This window comes from Thunnus albacares, chromosome 7 (genome assembly GCF_914725855.1).
Source record: "Thunnus albacares chromosome 7, fThuAlb1.1, whole genome shotgun sequence".
NCBI classification, from domain to species: domain Eukaryota; kingdom Metazoa; phylum Chordata; class Actinopteri; order Scombriformes; family Scombridae; genus Thunnus; species Thunnus albacares.
Window position 1 is genome coordinate 17071331 of NC_058112.1, and position 21549 is coordinate 17092879.

At 43.0% G+C, this 21549-nt stretch overlaps 1 protein-coding gene across 1 annotated transcript in view; it reads left to right on the forward strand.

Moving 5' to 3' along the window:
• Positions 1-21549, forward strand: part of igf1ra (insulin-like growth factor 1a receptor) — an 84170-nt gene that overhangs the window by 17496 nt on the left and 45125 nt on the right. The window lies entirely within an intron of this gene.

The following is a 21549-nucleotide window of genomic DNA, read 5'->3' on the forward strand; positions in this document are numbered from 1 at the left end:
AAAAGGGGTATATTGAAGAATCTGGGGGAGGGTCATCCTTGTTTAACTTTGGCCCCGTAGGGTCATGCATTTTTTAAAACAGTTCAGAGGAGGGTCATATCATATATATATATATTATAATCTCAATCTTCAGGTTTGAATAAATTCAGTTTTGTGTATTTGTCGCCTCTGTTCAGTTTGTCTCAGTAATCAGTGCAGCATTTGAAGTGAGGGTAGCAGCACGTGGCAACATAACATATCTTCACTGCTCTTTTTCTCTCAGATTTCAGAGTGAGAGATGGCGTGTGCTTTTTGATTAGAAATTGGGATAAGCTGTCATCTTCAAAACTACTGTAGAAGGCAATTTGAGGCTTTGTAATATACTTGCACAGCTGGTTTGACACAAACAGACTTGGAGAGCACTGATCTGTCGATGAGACTTTTGATGAAAATGTTATGTTGCTTTTTGACCATTATGGTTTTGTATCATGTTTCTCACACATATCATTTTTCATGCAGTTATTTTGTAATTATCAAGCTTTCTAGTTGCTTTCTCAGGCCTTGCATGGATTATTTTTAACATTTTTCTCTATGGTGCAGGAGGGTAGGGTCATGAATCATTTTTCAAGGTTTCAGGCAGGGTCAGATACATTTTTCTTCAGATACAAAAGGGCCATTGATGTTTTTATTAGAAGTTCAGATTCCTTCACAGATAGCACACAACACACAGTGCCTTTCTGAACAGTTGAAACAGCAATTACAATAATTCAGAAAAGGTAGCTAACACAAATACAAATCACTTCAGCTCAGTCTGCATTTATAAAAGCACATTTATAGCACTCACATTACATGTGGATAACCATGTTAACACAACGAAAGAGAGATCAGTGCTGTAGAGTTTATGGTTTAGTGTGAGGAGATTTGTTGACTGTGGTTCTTTATCTTTTTGCTGCTTCGTTGTGCTTTGTTTATGTGCGGGTCAGACGGTGATGTCAGTGCCACAGCTTCAGCGTTGTGCATTTTTTCTCCTTTATTTGTTTATTTTGCATAGACCATCAGCACACTGTGGTACTTGAGAGCGACTGGTGGTTTGTGTTTCTCTCCTTCTGGAGTCTGAATATCCATACCACACCCCATCTCAATGTTGAATCAAAGATATACAGATAAATGTTTTTCTTGGTGAAAAGATTGAGGTCAAACTTTCTGCTCACTGTGAGCTTCTCTGCCCTCTCATCTGTGTGAAATAATGGTGGGAAAATGCTCCCCCAGCCCTTTTCTATTGAAGACCTGTGTACAGCTCCCATGGTCTACTGGGAGACTCAAACACCACCCTCCTCCAACCCCCAGGGACCCTCAGAACAAATAGTGGTAATCAAGCTTGCGTGCTTTCCCTAGTGACCACCTCTGCTTCTCTAGAACAGCTCTGATGTTTACTGTTTTGCCTCGGTTTATTCGTGAACGTGCTGACCTCCCTGAGTTCCCTGCATAATGTTATTGATTGCTTGATCCATATGCAATTTTAAATTATGTTCAAACAACGAAACATATTCAAAAAAGGACATTTTCTTCTTTACAAAATGCTACATTTTGAAAGGTACAGTCATCTGTGGTGTCGGATAAAAATCTAGCGATGACCTTTAAGTCACGTCTGTTCTTCCCACAAGAGATACTATGTAGTGTTATGTTGTAAAGCGCTCTGTTGTTCTGTCACGTCGCACTTGAGAGGCAGCGCAGGAGTATTGTTTGAACCAGTTCACTTCTCTCTGAGGCCCAGGCCGAGGTCAGGGTGAATGCATTCATCTAGAGGGCCTTGAGGTCTCAAGGCTGCAGATAAAGGCTTCGGGGAGTGACACAGTGGAAAAAAAGGAGGAGTTACTGAAGCAATAATAGGACAGAAAGAAGCTTGGTGATAGTAGCAACAGAGCAGGTCTGTGGTGTCTGTTAATGTTGCAAGCTTGATGCACAGATAACATTTCTAACCCTGTCTCTGGTAGACTTAATGTGTCTACCTCTCTCCCCCCATTGCTTAAGATTCTTCTCTCCTCCCTCCACCCCTCTGCATAATTGCCTTGTTTTTCTCCAGTACAGATGTTCCTTCAAGGGCATGCAGTGGTTTTTTAGTCAATACGGTCCGGTCTCCTCTTTAATTACACTTCATGAGGAGGGAGTGCTGTCTGCCTAGCAGCCTCTGGGCCTTCTAGTTCCTCATGGAGCGACAACAAAACTCCTCTTTCCACACACTTATCCACTCACCAGATGCTGTTTCCCACAACAGTTTGGGGTGTGTGAATCAGCCCTCTCAGAGATGCCGGACAGATTAAGCCAGGTTAATGCTGTACTTGAGGCTGGGTGGAAGAGAGTGGGAGTGACTGTGTAGGGAAGTGGAGATTGGAGCATAGGTTCTGGGTGCTTTTTAGTGACAGGCAGTGATGCGTGGAGAGGCCCTGACTATGAAGGAGGAGGGGCACTGAGGGGAAATGTCAGACAAATGTCAAGTATACAAGCTCAACTGCAAGCTCTTGGAGGGTTGAAAAAAAAAAAAAAAGCTCTCCTCCCCTTGTTTTTCATCCCTCCTCCTCCTCCTCCTTCTTCGCCCCCCTCATGCTTCCTCGTAAATCCTCCCTGCCTTGCCTGCCGCTGCTTCGTACACATCTATCCGTTTCTTCCTCTCTAGCGCTCTCCCCTTCACTTAGCCTCAGCCTGGATCTCATCCCTGATTGTCCTTGTCAGCTGTTCTGCTGGTGTTTCCTCCTCTATTTTCACCTCACTCTTTTCTGCAGGGCTTATCAGGGGCTGTTAACAGCTCCGGCTGTCAGATACCTCTCCACTGTTTACTTGTTGGAGGCATTCTCTCATCACTGCAGTGGTGGCCAACTGGCTTGTTTGGTCAGGCCCTGGATCCTTTGACATCACACGCTGTTTGCTTTGAGTTTTGGGGATCCCGTGACTAAAAAGTGTCTGGCCTGCTTCAGATAGCCTCCTCAGGTCTCTGTGTTTGCTTCAGACAGGCTTGCCTTTAGCCCTGGAGTGAAGCCAAAGCTAGATAGACAAGAGGCTTTTACAATCAGGCAGACAAGCAGGAAGGCATTCTGCTGTGTCCAGGCCCAGTCTCAGGGCAGGTTTGTCTTCATAGCTCCACAGGGAGGCACACACTTTCACACCTGCTAGTCCTCACATAGCTCACATGTCTCCTCTATGTGATAGAATATTAACTTACAGTATCAGTAACAATATAGTAACTTCCTGCTACCTGATTTTAAGGAACATCATGTTCCAAGTGTTGTCTATTGATATTGATAGAAAAATATCAGAGATTAAGTTTTCCTCTGGAAGTTTAATGAAAGAAACTTTCACATACTGAAGCTGCTTTTGCTTTTTGAATCAGCGAAACTGAGTTGTAATTGGGTTGACAGTGATGTGGTGTCAGTTTGCATTTTTAGCGTCTGAGCTGCAGTGTTGTAAGGTGAAATTTGACGTAATGAGACCCGCTGTCCTGCTAAGCTACAGACAGGCTTTGCTCTGTGTGTCCTTGTACTGAACCCAGAAGAAACTCAGCAGTGCCGAAGCATTTTGGAGCCCTGGCAGTTAGGAGAGCTCTCCACTGACCCGAGAGACTGTTGCATTTAATAATGTTTACTCCCTCCTTGCCAGAGACCTACTTGATATCTCTGGTCTGAGTGCTCTGACCTAAGCCCACTTTACAGTGAGGGAACAGTTTTTTAGAGGATGCAACTATAGGGTAAGCAGGTTCAGACGGGTGGACAAAATCTTTTACTGTAAATGTTCTACAGTTTTCTGTTTTTTGCAGTTTCTACTGTTTGATTACTTTTTTACAGGCAATATTCAAACTTTTTTCTGATTGCCAACAAATCCCATGAAAAGACCAAAACCAAGAAGTAATAATAGTCTATTCCATTTGTGGCAGTCATACTTAATCCTGTTTGTTCTTACTAAGGGACAGTATGAAAATATATTAGAAAGTATAACAAAATAATGAAATTATAGCCACTCTTTTATTTTGAATTAAGACCTGCTTAATAAATGATTGCTAAAGCCACCAAATGAGCGACCTTGGAACAGGCTGCTGATTTTAATGGGACAAATATTAAAGCCCTGAGACAGAGACTGGACTGTTGTCCTCTGTATATGGCAAAGGAGGCCCTTTTTTAACCTGTGTTGCACACAAAAGCTTTTTGATTTAACTATTTGACTTTTTTAAACTCTGAGAACTTTGAGAATTTGTTGGCGACTGTGTTCAGCCATGGGTTTAGTGTGCCAGCAGATATTTACAGCAGCAGAACAGTGATGTACGATCGACTCAAAATTAACTACAGTACCCATGTAATGAAAGGAGCATGCCACTCGGTGCAATTGATGTGTTTTTAACAGCTTGGTTTACATAAAAGGTCTGTGGCACTTAAGGTCTGTGGCACATAAGTATATCAGACTTTGGCTACACAGACAATACTAAGAAAAATAATAAAAACATAGAAAATCACCAGATTTATCCTTTAAAACAGGGCACTTCATGACAAGTAATTGTTAACATATTTTTCTTTATTTCTATCTTCATTTTGGTTGTTTTTGTGGCTCTCTATGCTTATGTATTTAATCAAAAAATATATTGACAAGAAAATATAAACTAATCAGTGAGAAAACAGAATGTAAATCCTCCTTTTCTCTCTGAGGTGTTTGTAAATTGATTTCTAGAGCTTCTACATGGCTCATACTTCTTGTTGTCAAGATTAGCTGTAGAGAGATCGAACTCTGTAGAAATTATACTCTCTTTGTGCTGGTTGAGAGCTAGATTTATTGACACTTAAGGTATAAGGAATGTATGTTAAGCTAGATGGAATGAGACTGCCCCTTTAAGTATATAAGGTAGAAATTCCTGCTGGCTTAGTCATTGCAGTTGAGGGGATGAAGAGGGGGAATACACAGCTCAGGCTGTATTTGCAGACTACATGTGCTGGGCCTTACAGAAACTATTTGTTGGTAGAAAGAAGGAGCTAAACTGATAGTGATGGTATTGATGTGAGTTTGATCTGTTTCGTGTTTGTCTGAGGGTGTTGACAGGATGGGTTGAGTTCATATAATCATCTGCCAGTCCTTTTTGTTTAACAAACATCTCCAGTTCTTGTCCCACAAATATGAGGAAGCTTTTAAATATTTAATGGCTTTTCAGAAGCTTATCAAAGTCCTGCGGTTATAGCGACAAGGAGCAGAAAAGGCTCAAATTCCAGTCTTGAGAGTCTGGTGCTTTCCTGGGGGCACAATCAGCAACCATGACTCAGTGACCATACATCCGTTGTTTCCACCCGGCATGAACTACTCGCCTGCGCTCTGCTCCATTTTGTGCAAAGCTTAGGCAGTGTGCCAGAGTTAATGCCGAAGAGATGGCACTCATGTCGATCAGACTCATTCACTCCTGCCATCCCACAACCACCAGACTAAAAGATGGAATAATCAGATCCATCATCTTCTCTGCTACTGTGCTCAGATTTTCTAACTGTTCAGCGAGGACCAATAAAGTGGGCTTGTGCGTAGTTAGTACCGAACACTTCTACACATTACTGGCCTCTGTATAGTGCAGACTTTGTAGGTAACTTTGGGAAGATGTATTCAACACGTGTGACACAGTCGTCCTGTCCAGTTAACTCTGGCACTGTGTGCGTGTGCATGCGTGCACGCCCTTGTCTCTATTATTTCCCCGGAGGACTGGGGACTATTGATTCACAGTGTTACAACTCGATGGTGTCATTGAAATAAATACATTCGAGAAAGCAGACAAAGCTCCCTTCAAGGCAGCCGTTTGTTCTCTTTGTGTTCTCAGATGCTTACTGTATGTCTTTTTAAACAGTTGTCCAAGAGAAGCCACAACAGGCTGTAAAGAGGGTTCTCTGTGTGTGTGTGTGTGTGTGTGTGTGTGTGTGTGTGTGTGTGTGTGTGTGTGTGTGTGTGTGTGTGTGTGTGTGTGTGTGTGTGTGTGTGTGTGTGTGTGTTAAAGAGAGAGTGGACACAACAGCTTCTCTTGTCATTCTTTTACTGCTGTTCCTTCAGTTGTGATATGTACCTTCATGGAAAAGCTTTTTATCTTTGATTAGAGACATCAATTATCTACATATATATAATGATGCCATTATGACTGTGTCAGTATTGCATTGCTACAATATTAAACATTTTATATATAGAGCAATATACACATACACATTTTAATTTCCAGATTTTAGTCAATTCCTTTATCAGTAAATTAGTATTAAAAGAATAGTTTGCCATTTTGAAAAATATGCTTATTTGCTTGTTTATATCTTCCTGTTAAATATGGAGCTACAGCTAGGAGACGATTAGCTTAGCTTAGCATAAAGACTGGAAACAGGGAGAAACGGCAGACTATGCAATAGAGTTTAAGCTAGCACTCATTAACACATTTTTTTGTTTGTTTAATCTGTACATAAAACTGTGGTGGAAAAATGAGTTTGTGGTTTTATGTCACTCTACCCAAGAAATAGTCCAGCACATAACCTTCTGTAAAACCACAACCTGTCGTTTTCACTTTTCAGTTTTTGTACAGATTAAACAACGAGAGAACATATTAATTAGTGAGCTTTAGAGGTGTTGGTTAGCAGATTTTTTTTTACCTTTGGCCTGGCTAGCTGTTTCCCTCAGTTTCCAGTCTTATACTAAGCTAAGCTAAGTGGCTGCTGGCTGTATTTTTATAGACAGAATAAAAAAGCAAATAAGCATATTTCTCAAAATGTCAAACTATTCCATGAATACAAATTTACTGTTATAGCAACTGACTAAAATCTGGATGTTAAAATGTGTCTGTGTATAATTAAATACAGAAATGTAAAATATTGTAGCAATGCGTTAGAGTGGTATCAATTATCTAATGTCATCTCAGCAATAAAGCAAATAAGCATACCCCCAAAATGTCTAAGTGATCCTTTAAATCAAAAGTTTTAGTTTTTAGATTTTTCTTTTTCCTATTAACAAAAATCTAACAGCATTTTCATTACAAATATTGCTGTTAATCTAAATGTTGACAGCAAATTTCAGGACACTACACCTTTGTGATTGCTTTTGTGTGTGTGTATGTGTTGGTCTGTTTTAATACATTTCATCGACATCCCTTCACCCTCCCTCCTTCTTCTCCCCTTCTCCTGGCCTTTGCCACATTTTCTCCCATCTAGGTCACATTCATAAATGTCATTCTCGGGAACTGTTAGCAGCCAATGTTAGTACATTCACCCAAAACAGAAACCTTCTTCACTCAGTACCCAGAACCTGAGCCCTCTTAAAGTAAGGGGGAAAACTCTGTTTGGTTACAAATAGTTTTTCTGCTCAATTGGTTTTATTGGTTGCCTTTGGACTTTGAGAGGCTTGGAGCACGAGTGGCAAGTGTGATTGGTCAGAATGGAATCCTTTTTGCCTCATGCTTTAATTTGTTTTGAGTTCCTCCCAAACGCAAAATTGTAACATATTATATTTGCCTCACTGCTTGAGCAGAGTGTGGTGAAACTCATGAAAAGCCACAGACACGTGTCGACTGCCATTGCTAACTTTTAATGTTACCAACAGTGTCTTTCTTGGTATAATTTCAATTTGATTGCAAGTAAGCAAAGTTCATTCATGATGACATGGTTATACAGTGTGTTATTGTCCATGTATGAACAGCAAGCCTTATTGTCCATTGATGGCCAGCGCTGAGTTTATCTGACTCCTGTCCTCTGTGGCCTACAAAGGACTCCTCTCAAAGCACTGACAGATTGGCCTCTTTTCCAAGGTTTCCTCTCATAGACTTGATTGACCAAAATAGGACCTGTGTGTCATGCTGCCTAGCCTCCAAAGAGACTGACTGACACACTTGCACTCACATCCAAACACACAGGCACTCATGCACACACACACACACACTTCGCCTCTCTCACGTGCCATCCCTCTTCGTTTACAAATTTTCCTCAACTCGTGCCCAGGTTGTGTGTGTGCCCACTGTGACTGTGCCTGCTGTGTTGGTTTGTGAATGTATGTGCGCCTGTGTAAGTGTCAGCCCAGTGTGTAGTGTGTTTCCAGCCCGCTTGATGCCTATTTGAGCCACCCAGTGCCTCTGGTGATAGACTGCCTGCTGACTTCTGGCTGTACAGCTTGGAAGCTGTGACTCATCCTTTGCTCTCACCACTCATTCATAAATCTGCGTGAATACTATAACTTCCTCTCCCTCTGACAGAGCGGTGGGGCCCCCCGGCTCTGTTGTAGGCTCCCCTCAGTCCTGCTCTAAATGGCAGGAAGGATGAGAGCTATCTCCTCCTCTTAGTGACGCCTCTTAGAGAGGTGAGAGAGATGAGCGCCCACGCCTGCTGCCTTTGCCTGCCCATGGCGCCTGAGCCGTGCCTCTGTCTGCCTCTGTGCCTCTGTCTGCCTCTCTGCACGGCTTGTCCTGACTCTGTCCCTCCATATAGCGCAGGCCAGACCAGCCATTTACTCACTGCTGGGCTGGCTTGGCAGTGCTTCCTGTGAGATAATGTGCCATGCCTGCAAGTAAGCTCTGAGAGCACGGGTTAATTCCACAGAGGGAAAAAAAGAAATCTCCTGCTGACAAATTTCTCCTGCAGAGGTGAGGATGTACGCTGGCATACCACAGAGAGAGGAGAGTATCCTGCATTGCCAGAGTAGTTAGTCAGGTTTATTGAGGTCACAGAAACACTGCTCCTCTATTTTCTTCCCCTGTTATGTGTTGTAAGGAGGCGAGTGGCCAGTGGGGGGGGGGGGGCGTTGATCTGATCCCTCTACCTTTCCCTCCACACATGGCTGAAACGTGTTTCTTTGAAAACAGATCCACTTCCCAAGTAGGGTATGGCGGTGTGTTTAGATGTGGGATGTGTCTTGTTTTTAAAGCTTTGTGACTGAGTGGTATGGCAGGTACACACTAAGTTTGAATAGGGATACATCTTATATCAACAGGGGAAAAAGTATTTCACGATAACTATAAGGACGCATAACGATAAGGACAGTTATCGTATCCTGCAGCAGCTTAACTCAGGATGAGTCATGGAGCTAAAGGGTGTGTTGTGTGTGGATTTAGCGTGTGCACTATCTATAAAAGAGATATCATGCAGGCCTCAGCGTGCCAGCAGTGTTTTGCCGTCTGTTCTTTTTCTGAGCATGTGCACAATGAGGAGATGAAAGGGCGTCATAAAATTACAAAGGACATTTCATGAATTACACAGCTAAATGAAATGCCTCTGACAACCACACACTTCCCCTCAAACCCCTTTCTTCAATCTCCCTGTAAGCCAGCATGAAGATTGACGTTATATTAGTTCCAAACAAAGTTTTGATCATGTCAGCTCTTTACAAATCTTCCCCCATATAGCTTTCAGTGTCAACAATCCATAAAGCAGCCTGGCTTGTTTAATGTCATTAGTCTGCATTCTGTCAATGACTGAAAAATGACCTTGACCCTGTCTGGTGCCTCCCCTTCCTCTTTCTCCTCAGCTTGTTTGGGTGGGATCCCCAGGGCCCAGTGCAGTTGTCAGCACGCAGCCTAATGGGCACAGGTGGCTGGGGCTCCTCTGCCTTCTCCAGCCCTCTTGGCATTGCTCTCTTGGCAGGCCGGCAGCTCCTTGGCCGGCCGCCTCAATGGGCCACTCCAACACAGCAATCACCAGTTGGTGCTTTGTTAGCATCGGGGTGGCCCGGGATGAAATATGGCTCCTCCTGTAGAGAAATCCAGCAGCATGTGAAGTGCCGCCGATGAGCTATATAGGGACAGAACTCTGTGTATTTCTTCTTCCCTCAGACACGGATGTGAATGCAACTTCATTCATGTTGACTCACAAAGTGATGACATGTTGCTAGGTCATCCCTGGTTCCCTCATCACCGGCCAAAACGGAGCAGAGTCTGAGTAAAAGGAGGGGGACGGGGAGGTGGGTTTGGATGAAGAGAGATTGTACAGCTGTACTGCACCATGCAGCAGTCAGACAGCGGCTTGTTACTGTGTCAGATAAATATAGAGGTCTCTGGAGCTCCCCACTGCAGCTCTATCTCCGCCTGCTGCTTGGAGGGAGGGAAAGGCTGCGTCACCTGGGAGCTGCCACTATCCTCATTCATCCTCGCTAAATTGGCTTTAGACTCACAGGACATTAAAGATTATTGTGACTACAGTGGCAGATAGGGTAAGCTGAGGTGACAAGACAATTTTGTCACCGTTTTCCTGTAACCCCTCAAGGCGCTCACTGTATATGACAACACAGTGCTGACCCATGATGAGATCATCAGAGAGATTGTCATTTAGGCTAAGTGATGTGGTTGAATACATATAATGATGTCAATAAGAAGAATTTCTCGATATTGGTATTAAATAAAAAATAGCAAATGTATGACAAGTCTCATAAATATTAAATAATCAAATTGATAGTCAGGGCTATAAACTGACAAAAAACTCTTCAAATGTGTAAAACAAACATTTTGGTAACTAATTTTCTTTTCTTGTTTTTAAAGGGTCAGTTCACCCAAATGACAAAAAAACCAACAAAAAAACATTTTCTCACTTACCTCTAGTTGCATCTAGCTGTGCAGATAGTTTTGGTTTTATGTACCCAGATTTTGAGATATCATTTTCATTCACTTCCATTGTTTTGGGACAGAGGCAAATATCTCAAAGATGGTTATCTCAAAACCCAAACATATCTACCAGCCAAAACTGTCTACATGGCTACATTTGACTAGAGTCAAATAATATTCGTGACCTTGGAAACAGTAGTTTCAAAGAGCACTTTCAACTCATTGTTCTCTTTCTAGCTTTTTCAGAGGCTCTGGAGTCTGGGTAGTTTTGTCAAATGTTTTTTTTAATTTTGGTGAACTGACTCTTTAACTTCAGCTTTTAATAAATAGTTTGGACAACATAATTTTGTTAAAACGATAACCTGACGTAATCATATCAGTTAATTTCGATGTAAGTTAAGGATGATAAGTGATGATACTGAGGATGGTACTGAGTCGTCACTAATTTAGGCCTACTGGATGTTCTGTATGTGTGACCTTCCCTGGTGATGACTCTGCTATTCAATGATGAGCTTGCTTACTGGCTTGAAGAACTCATTGACCCTAACTGTTTGCGTGTGTGTGTGTGTGTGTTTCGATACTATGCATCCTCCTATGGTAGCCTGGCTCCCCGGGTCTGCTGCTGATTTAGCAGAATGGATGGTTTGATGGGGGTGGAGGTGGAGGTGCTTTAGCACTCCTTTCATCTGTTCCATCCCCTTGTGTCTGATGAGAGCGCATTTTGTTGATAAGCGTCCAGCAGGCCCTTTGAAGTCCCAGTCTGGACTCGTCCCCCTTCAGTCCAACGTCATCCCCCTACCACCCACTGCCATTAGCGCCTCAATTACAGAGACAAGGCTTGTGGGGCTTGTTTGCACTTGAGTGTGCATCAGGAATCGCCTCGCTCTCTCTGTGGCTGTCTGATAAACATGACAGACACTAGCCCACAGCCTGCATGTAAACGCCGCCCATTCTCATTCATATTTTATTACTCACACTCATTTACTCAGCACAGCCTCTCCTCTCTGGGCCCACGCCATGGCCAACAGCTTGCTTTTTGTTCTGTTACACCTCTCAGATAAAAATGCCATGACTTGCCGTTGATGAGTAAGTCAAAATTCGCCATTCCACCATACGAAAAAGAAAAATACGTGAGTCAACAGTGTATTTGTTTTGGTCTCAGTCTCAGTCATTCCCGGCAGTTAGACACTGTTCTGTGCTATATGTACTGTTGTTAGCACTTTTCCAGACCAGACATGTACTTGCTTGTAAAAAGCTTGTTTTTGCATTCCACCTACCTCCCTGCATAATATATGGTATTATCTTCCAACCCTTTTCTTTCCTTCTCCCTTCCTCCTCCTGTGTGTGGGGTAATGACACTGATGCTCCTGTGTAGGAAAGCCCCTGGAGTTTCATCCAGCTTTGACTTTCTCTGTTGTTTTCTCAGCCGGTAACAGAGGGACTGCAGAGTTTTCTGTTTATCTGCTGTTTATGCTCATAGCTGCAGTATGGATGCATATTGAAAATATCTGTTTTCAGTGGCCAGGAATGATGCCGTAGTGTGGTATGGAGGCAGAAACATAGAAAAATAGCTCCAAATTTAAATGCATGATAACGTAGTTCTTTCTGTACAAGAAAATAGCAAAATGCACTTTTTCATACATCCAAATGTTACATTGGTGGAGGTCTTTTTCTGTAACCTTCAGTTAAAGTTAAGAAAACAAGGAAGTCTTTTGTTCCTTTCCTTTTGTTCATGCTGTTTGTATAAGGCAGAACTTTTGTTGCTATTGCCTTTATTTCCTGTCTATTTTGTTTACTGTACGGGGTGGAGAGTTATTTATTTTTCTCCTTTGTCTCGTTTCAGTGCAGCAAACTAACTTCCTATTTAGGAATAACACAATAGCTGAATTTTAATCTGAATGGTTGTTTTGAAATATTTACATTCCAGACATGCTTTTAACATTTTTCTGTTTATAAAGCTTTATCCAAATCGGATTGGAGTTCATAACTCTGTTTGAGAGCTCAAACACAAAAGACCAGTTTTCACCACGATAGCATGACCTTTAGTCAGCAGCAATTTTTTAAGGGAATAAAAATAACTCAATATACTTACTGTTACTTACTTAAATTGATATACTGCACATTTAAATGTCAAAACGTAATCATTCATCCTGAAAATGAATCAATGTCAGGGAGGTGTATCGGGAAAGATGAGTCATTGCCTCACGGCATGTGTATGGCATGTACTCTATGTACTGTATGTATGTGTCTGCATGCTTGTAGCGTTCTCAGACACAAAGTGGTTTTTGTCCAAGGAACTGTGGCATTGTGACCCTAATGTTGTCAGTCATTCATCCGCACTGCAGAATACAGTTTCCTCAGGCTCAAATTCATTTAATGTATTTTTCTCCATCTACTTCTGCTCCAAAGCTTTTTTCAAATGAGTGGCTAATTTTGTTTACATCAAAATCATTAAGGAGTGCCATTAGCTCGCCAGAAAGCCAGTGGTCCAAGTCCAAAGACCATTTGAGATGTGCCACACAAATGGACACTTGTAACAAATGATCATCATTAGATTGAACATGAATAAAACCCCCACTTTAATATATTTTATTGTTAATTTATTGGAGCATGTTCACTCATTCTGTGCTACTCTCTCATGCCATGTCTTTGCTTAAAAAGTTGTTTTTTTTTCAGAGACAAAGAATGTGAGATGATTTCCATCTTAACCAAGCACACACAAGCCCACAGACTGTATAACATCGAGTATGCATGTTTACATGTATTGACAGAAACATACAAACACAACTGACCCATAACAGGCGTTGAGAGTTTTGGACATGTGTGGTCCATTATGAAAGTTGATGGAAGGTGATCCAGTGACAGTTGACTAGACAGAGGGCTTAGCCTGAGTCTAAACAGAGAACAGATGACATCCACAAGCCCGATATGTCCGTGTGTGGTGGTAGCTGCCTAAAGCATCACATCACAACAAGCTCTGTTCATAGCTCAGGGGAATTGAGATAGATCCACCTCACTGTTCATGCTACACAGTCTGCACAATAATAATTCACTTTTAGTTCAAGCACTTAAAAAATCTAGAAAAGCCTGTAGTGATTGGAAAATTGCAGAGACTATTGCACTTTTGATACATTTCCCCAGATATATTGTGCTGCATTTTGCTGATATGTCATAATTTTTAGCCTTCAGTCTGTTTATATCTCCTCTGTGCTGAAGAGTTCTTCTCCTTTTTGGATTTTAGGGAGTAATGTCATGTAAGTGGATGCTACAGTATGTACCATCTACTTCTGTTTAATGAAACACTACATCTGCATGTGAGTTCATTTAGTGGTATCCACGCTTTCACATGGAGTCAAGCCGGAAGCAGGCACAAAGTGGATAAACACTAAAATTAAATTAAATAAAATTAAATAAGCAGGTTATGCTGGTTTTTGACAGGTTTCACATCCTTTGTACATTGCAGTAATTGAAGACAAATGTGCCTCAATTCCGCCATTTCACATTTGACATTTTTTCTCATTTGGAGCATATTACTAAGTTTACTCTATCAGCTGACCCTCACCTTGCTGTAGTCTGCTTCCCTGACACACTATGACTTTGTATGTATATGACAGCAATAGAAAGAGAGAGTGTAGGGAGGGAAGAGAGCGTGAGGCAGACTTCATTTTATCACTGAGGTGTGGAAGGGTCTGTGAATTGCAGCATTAGCGCCGGAGAATCCATAACTCATCTTGAAGTACGGCGATGAGAGCGGTGGGGTTCAGTGGGAGCACTTCTTTGAATCATTATGGATTATGGCTGAAAACGTGAACCCTGGCTGGCAGATTCATGTGATGTAAGAAGCAGGATTCCTCTCCATGTGCTTAAGGACAGTCTTGGGTGTACAGACTGAGTGGATGAGTCAGATTGTGAGCCGCTCTGGATTGGCACCACTGGCATGACTGGCACATAGAAGAGCAATTAGATATGCTGGACTGTGGCCTACTCTCTGTAGCCATGGTATTATTAGCATTCTGTGCCTCTGGAGGCCTCCTGGTCATAAAAACAACCCAGCTGCCCCTCGGCCTGGTTAGGGGCTGAGGTGCCATATAGAATCACAGACCTGGAATGCTCTTGAAGTTTTTTACACCTTGTGGTACACTGGCCAGTGTTTTAATTAAGTGAAAGCCTAAAGTGGCTGGTGTAATTACACAAGCATGTTGGCTGAAGTAAAAGAAATATTTCAGACCACCAGGGATGCTTTTGACTGTGACCTTTTCCAGTCACTGCCTCTGCTGATACTTGAGTTTAAGGATTAATAACACTTTTTAAGCTCGTGGAATTTGGGTTTAACCATTTTAATTTCAGTAAGGGAATTAAGCTCTCATTTGTGTGTGTTTTCTTTTTTTTAAAATTCTTTTTCCCTATTTTGTGAAACATCTACACTATAAAACGTCACTAACCTACCACTTGGCACAAACTTAATCCGTGTCTGCCCTTGACAAATCTTAACATTGTATATTAAGATCAAGATAAGTGATCTCTTACTACAGTATTTGTTTCCGTTCAAGCCACATGGCAGCACACACTAGCCTTTTGTGATTTTGCATTGGAGAGTACGGTATGTAAATATCAAAGGGGGTTGCTGTTTCCTTGCATGTAGGTACGTGCTCTGCTCAACATGCTCTTTGGCGCTGCCATGGAGACAGACACCTCTGCATTCAGCACGTGACTTTGTGCCTGCGGGTGTCAGAAAACGCTGCACACAAGCATGTGTTTAAACTCTTGGCTCCGGTGCAGTGGGAGGAAGTGGCCTCTCGGGGCACGGCAAAGAAAGGAAGAGCGGCGGCCTCTTTTTAAGTGCACCGATGGAGACGCCACTCGTGATTTATGGAGTGAGTATGAGCTGGGCGGGTCATGTCCTGCCAGAGAGGCCAGCTACTGGAGGAAGAGAAGGAGAGGGAAAAACTCAAGAGTGAAGAAGGATTGAGACAAAAAGAGAAAGGCGGAGGTTCACATATCCCCACCCAGCCGTGAGGTCACATCCACATTGACATCTATATAAGACAAAGTCAAGATCAAACAAGTCTGTCACCCCCATGGTCCCAGAAATAACCCCACAGCTCTGATCTATGACCAGGCCAAGTGGTAAAACTTCCCCTCAACTATAATCACCACCAGCCTTGGCTGCTGAGAGCGGAGAAGGAACTAAAACATAACAATGTAAAATGTTAGCCTGAAAATGGGAAAACTTGTCCTTGGCTGTATGTGTTTTTGTGTGGGTTGTATTTGTGTGCATATGTTTGTGTTTGACTGACTGAATTGTGGAATAGGGCTGTCGTGTGAGAATGACACACAGAGACGCCAGTGAAAAGCATCTCTGTGTCTGTTGTGTGTCTGTAATTGCAACAGAGGCATTGTTCTGGGAAGTGCGTTTGTCTGTGACATTATTTCTTTCCCTCTCCTTTCATTTTTTTTGTCAACTAACTGACACACCCATTCCAGGAATCTCTGGTGGTTTTACTGACTTTAACTTTCTCATGTAAAGACTTACCCACTGAATGGCCCAAATTAGGGTTATCATGCTGTAGATTGATTCAGGATATTGGCGACAGGCCACTGTGGGGATGGTCTGCAGCGTGGCATTTTTCTGACATAGCTCAATGGAGGAGGTCTCGCATGTCTGCCTTTGTGGTGAAGGGGGCTGTGTGTGTTTTGTGTGTACGGACGTGGAGTAGGGGGTGGGGGGAGGTGGGGCCTAAAGAAACAACGGCGACTGCTCTTGGGTCTGTCGCCTGTTCCCTGCCTCTTGGCAGTAAACTTGATCAGCGAAGAAAAATACACGCTCTGCCTTTACAATGCAGGCCTTTGTCTCTGGTCGGCATCGGAACCATCAACCATTTTGGAAATAGTTTCCAGCTTATTAAAACGCTTCCAGACTGTGACTGTTGAACCAGTGAGTTTTCCAGTTAATTGCTTGGCATCCTTCCCCATCTTAGGTCTGTCATGGGCATCCTCAGAGAGTAAAGGCTTTCTGATTGGGATTACAATGCAGAAGCTGGTGTTGTCATCTCTCCTCATGGAGGAGGATTGGCAGAGCAGCTCTGATCTCAGACTAACAGGCACACATGTGCTTTATTGTTTCAAGTTTCTCAACTCTTGCTCACATCTCCACCCCCTTGCCCCCATGACTCTTGACTGTGAAGATCATAAATGAGTTTGAGTGAGGCCTCGCACCCTCATCAGTGCCCAGTGTCATTGTTCTAACTGAGCTGTGCTACTCAGCATAAATGAATTAGCCTTTTTGTGCCAAAGGCCTCGCACAAATGGCTATTAATGGTCTGTTAGTTTAGTTTGGACTCTTTATCTAAGTCAGTAAAATCACAGACTCTATTAGGCAATGCAGTCGTTCTAGAGTGATTCTACTTTCTGTTCGTATTGGACACTCAGCATCTGACATCAGGCTACTCGGATTAACACCAAAGCTTAGATAGCTCCTCATTGTTTTCTAAATTGACAGTGGAACTGGGGTTACATAGAGAAAGTAATTAGATTTCTGCATTGGAATATTGCACAGTAGTGGTTTATTTAATCTGAGTATTGGTTATCATTGCTGCTATCACCTCTGAATTGATCCCTAAGAGGTAATAGGTGCATGGCCCTTCTGTTATTGGATCCAGTGCTTTTCATTACTTTTACTCTCTGTTAACTGCTCCCCTCTCTTCTCTTGCCGTATGTGCGCCTGTGACCATGGGTTGAAGGACCATAAATCTGCTAATTGAGTTTTCAAAAGTGTACCGCTCCATTAAATCCATGGAAGAAAATGTCTCGACCAGGATAAACAAGAGCATGTGGATGTTATTGAAAAGGGCGGCTGTGGCTCAGGGGGTAGAGCAGGTCAGCCACCAATCAGAAGGTCAGCAGTTCGATTCCTGACTTCTCCAGTCCGCATGTTGAAGTGTCCTTGAGCAAGATACTGAACCCCAAACTGCTCCCAATGGTTGCACCAGCACCCCAGAGAAATATTCAAAGCCTTGATTTGTCATCAGTGGCTACTAATGCCCTACAATCTGGGACCTATTCAGGCATCTCTGATTACTGATGGACTTGATAGTTTTTACACATTTCATTGTTGGACTCAAAAACTTGACAGAATCTACCTCTAGCAAATATTTAAAAAAAAAAAGAAAAATCAACATTTACTTCTTTTCTTTGAAAAGAGGTTTTGGCAGAGCTCTTGTGCTTTGACTGCCCCCTAACATCGTCGGCCCAGGGTTACTTAAGTTCAGTCTTGTGGCTGGTCTCCCTGCTGGCATTCTCGTTGCATACTGAAGATTCCTCTGTCCATGAGGGAGATAAGGAGCTACAACAGTAATGAGGAATGGGGGACGCGAAAGAGGGCAGACAAAGGGCAGATTCTTTTAAAATGAGCCAATTGGTGTTGAGTCAGGCTGACATCGTCTTACATATTGTCACAGTGTTATTCACTTGATGATGTCATGTCTGCCTCATGAAAATATCTGTTGTTCTTAATGCCCAGTATATGCCTTAGTTAAAGCTTGTGTAACATGCAGAGAGTGCTTTGCTTTAAATGCTTTTGTAGGGCACAGCATGTAGGGGGTGGTTGTTCTTTTCACTGTCTGACCCTCACAGGGAGAACTGGAAGAATGCCTATTGTTTCCTCATCACTTGCTTTGTCTGATAAACTCTAAACCAACTCTATGGCTGAAAGCTGTCGACACTCCATCACCAACTCTCCTCCTCGCATTCTCACCCAGCTCCCATTCCATCCTTTCTTCCTCATCTGTCCTCCTCCTCATCTTCCTCCTGCTTTCCCTGCTGATCTTCACAAGAACAGCTGCTGAGCTGGAAGACCTCCTCTCAGCCTGTGGGCACTGTTGGCCTGCTTAACCAGGATAAAAAAATGCCTCAGTCTGGACAGGGATTACATAAAAGACTACTGTCTTTGCTGTCAGTACAGTTCATTTCCACTGTTACAAAAGGATAACACCGGTGCCTTTATGTAATGTCACAGACAGAAAGAGGACATAACCCTTGTCCTCTAAAAACTTCATTTCTCAATCCACCACCTCGCAGCTCGTTCAGGCCTGTGGCTGCTCAGCTGCCTAACTTTCCTTGTAACCCCCATTCATTGGATCAGTTTGGTTAAACTGGGTGACTCATTACTTTTTCCTTGTGTCATTTTGCTCCAGTATACCATCAAGTGGAAAATATGGATGAGTCCTCGAAAGGCTATCACACTCTTTGTAGACACCAGAGCTTTTGGAGGCTTTTAAAAATGGATGTTTGGCATTTTGCGCAATGCACCGGACTGGTGAGAGAGTCTATGAAAATACAACTAGCACCACATCGTTATCTCCATTTAGAGACCTGTTTCCACCATATTCCTCGGTATTATGAGGTTACCTAAGGCAATCAAGAGGGACACAGCTCAAATAAAGAATGCATGACGGTAAGTGATCCGCTGAAACGTCACTTGCACTCAGCTCAGCTTCACCAGAATGAAGTGTTTAGCCTCTAAGACCCCAACAAATCTGAGTATTTTTAGAAAATTCCACTCCCTCTTAATTCCCCTTTAAGCTAACAGTGATTAGCCAATGACACATACAAAGCAGGATTTCTATTATTTTCCTCTACTTAGGTAGTATTATTGAGCTGTACTGTAAAAGGCCATTTTAGGTTGGTACACAGGCACTGTACAGTCTGTATGGGCACGCTGTTCAGTGCTGTCGCTTTTCCCGTAAATGAAATGTTGTCTTTTCTCATATTCTCTGCTGACGTCACACTGCCCCATGCTTGGACTGATTCCAATTCAGCACATCAGGCATAGTGTGTGTGGGCTTGGCTCAAAAGCTATATGGAGTGCTGATGGTTTCTATATGAAGTCGTGCAGTGGGAATGGTCCAGCTGTAGTGCTGCTGTTGCTCTTGGCTTGGTCACCTACATTCTTCCGCAACCCCAGAGATATACGATCATGTTCTTTGGATGTCATGCCACTACGGCATCTACTACTAGGCTACTCACTGTATCTCGCAGTCAGTGCCAGGTCGCCTGCCTTTCCGCAATTTCCCTAGACCACATAGCCAAATCCTCCAGTCTAAATAAGAATTAATAGATGTAGATACCTCTATCTCTCTCATGCCTTACTCTCCAGGTTCAAATGTTGTGTCTGTTTCATCACAGAATTTGATTAATGGGCTAGAATTCAGGTCTACTTGTGGGTCAGGTGCAATTAAGTATGTTGAATTCCACACATTTCTACAAATGTTTAGACTGTTGAACCCTTTGAAGTCCCTGCAGGGTTGACAAGAAGCTTTTCTGTTCTCCTTGTGATCCGAGGATAAGTGGGATGGATGCCTTGGAACCATTTCCCTTGTTTAAATCTGTAACTGGATTAGAGGTACCCTCTGGAGAAAGGTGCAATAATGATATAGCACTGCTGCACAACAACACATGCAGGCAAACCCTGCATAGCTCTCCCTCATAATCTGCATGCTGATGTGATTGGGTGACAGTGAATCTTAAGATCTCCCAGATGTATAGATAAGGCCATGTATAATGGCTTGACACCTGTGGCTGCTTTGACACAGGTGTTTGTTGCAGCTCTTCCCTGCAGTGTGTATGTATGTCATAGTGTGACCACTTCACAGCTTACCCCCCATGGAGAGAAAGAGATTGAGGGAAAATGTGTGTGTATGACAGCGAGAGAGTGAGAAACTGTCTCTCCTCTCTGGAAACAGGCCAGAGTCCTTTGGGCCTTCCCTGACAGCTGCAGGAATCCAAGGGAATTGTGGTTGTCCAACGGGGGCTCACCTCTGAAGAGAGGGGAGAGCAGGAGACCAGACGCAGTCATGTGTCCATCTGACAAAGTGGGGTTAAGAGCCCGCTGCCATGTTGCATTATGAGCTTCATTTAGAGACAGTGGGAGCAGAGGGACGAATCGCCCATCAAGCATGGCCCAACCTTAGCAGTTTTTAGTTGTTTCTGTGTGTGCAAGCACATTAACACACAGGCACAGACACTGACACAGTTGAACAAAATGACGCTGTGCAGCGTACATATACACACTGTTCCCTCCTGTGCACAAGGCAGATCCCTGAGCTATCAAAGACAATTAATGTAGTCATTCATCTCGCAGCACTATCTGGTTAACACCAGAGAAAATGTAGGCCGGAGAGGGAGAGCAGGGGGGCAGATAGTACACTGATGAGAGAGGTCTAACAAACTCTATCCCACTGAGTGAACCTGCTCTTTGCCAACCTCTAATGACAAGAGTGTGGAGGTAAATGCAGTGCTGAGGCAGAAACACACAGAGGATGCACTCACACCCACTCATTGCTGATAGCTCCAGTCTGTCATACCTCAGAGCTGCAGCATAGTAATATACTCTCTAAACTCTATGAAGTATTAAAATCTAGTGCAAAGTAACACACAAAGGTGTGGTGTTTAAAGCATGTGAGCCTTTTGGTTTTGATCTAAGTTTTGTAGGGATCTACAAGACACTGATTCTGAGAGATAACATGTTAAAAGGATGCAAAATGTTAAAAGATAAAGATCCATATGAAAATACAAAAATAACAAACATCTAACTGATTACTTGGGAGGCTTTCTAGCTCAGATAAACTTTGATGTGTCCTTGCACCATAGAGGTGTGATGTGCAAAGTGGGGCAGATAAATGCGTGTGTTTGATTCTCTGAGGTTTTAATGAGGCTAAGCACAGGTTCTTTGCTATTGTTGTGGTTTGATTTTGGCGGTTGGTGCAGCAGATGGGAGGGGTGACCGGAGGTTGGAGTATGTTTGGTTCTCCCTCCCTTAAGTGGGTGGGTGTGTGTGTGCGCGAGGTGCTCTCTAGTCTATCTTCAGGGAGACAGACAGCTGGTCAAACAGGCTTAGGAGAGCAGTGGGCAGTCTGGGCTTTGACTTAAGCCCATTAGGCCCTCTTTACTCCTCATTGGTCAACAGCCCCAAGTTCAAAACTGTTTTGATGGTATTGTGGACTGGGTAC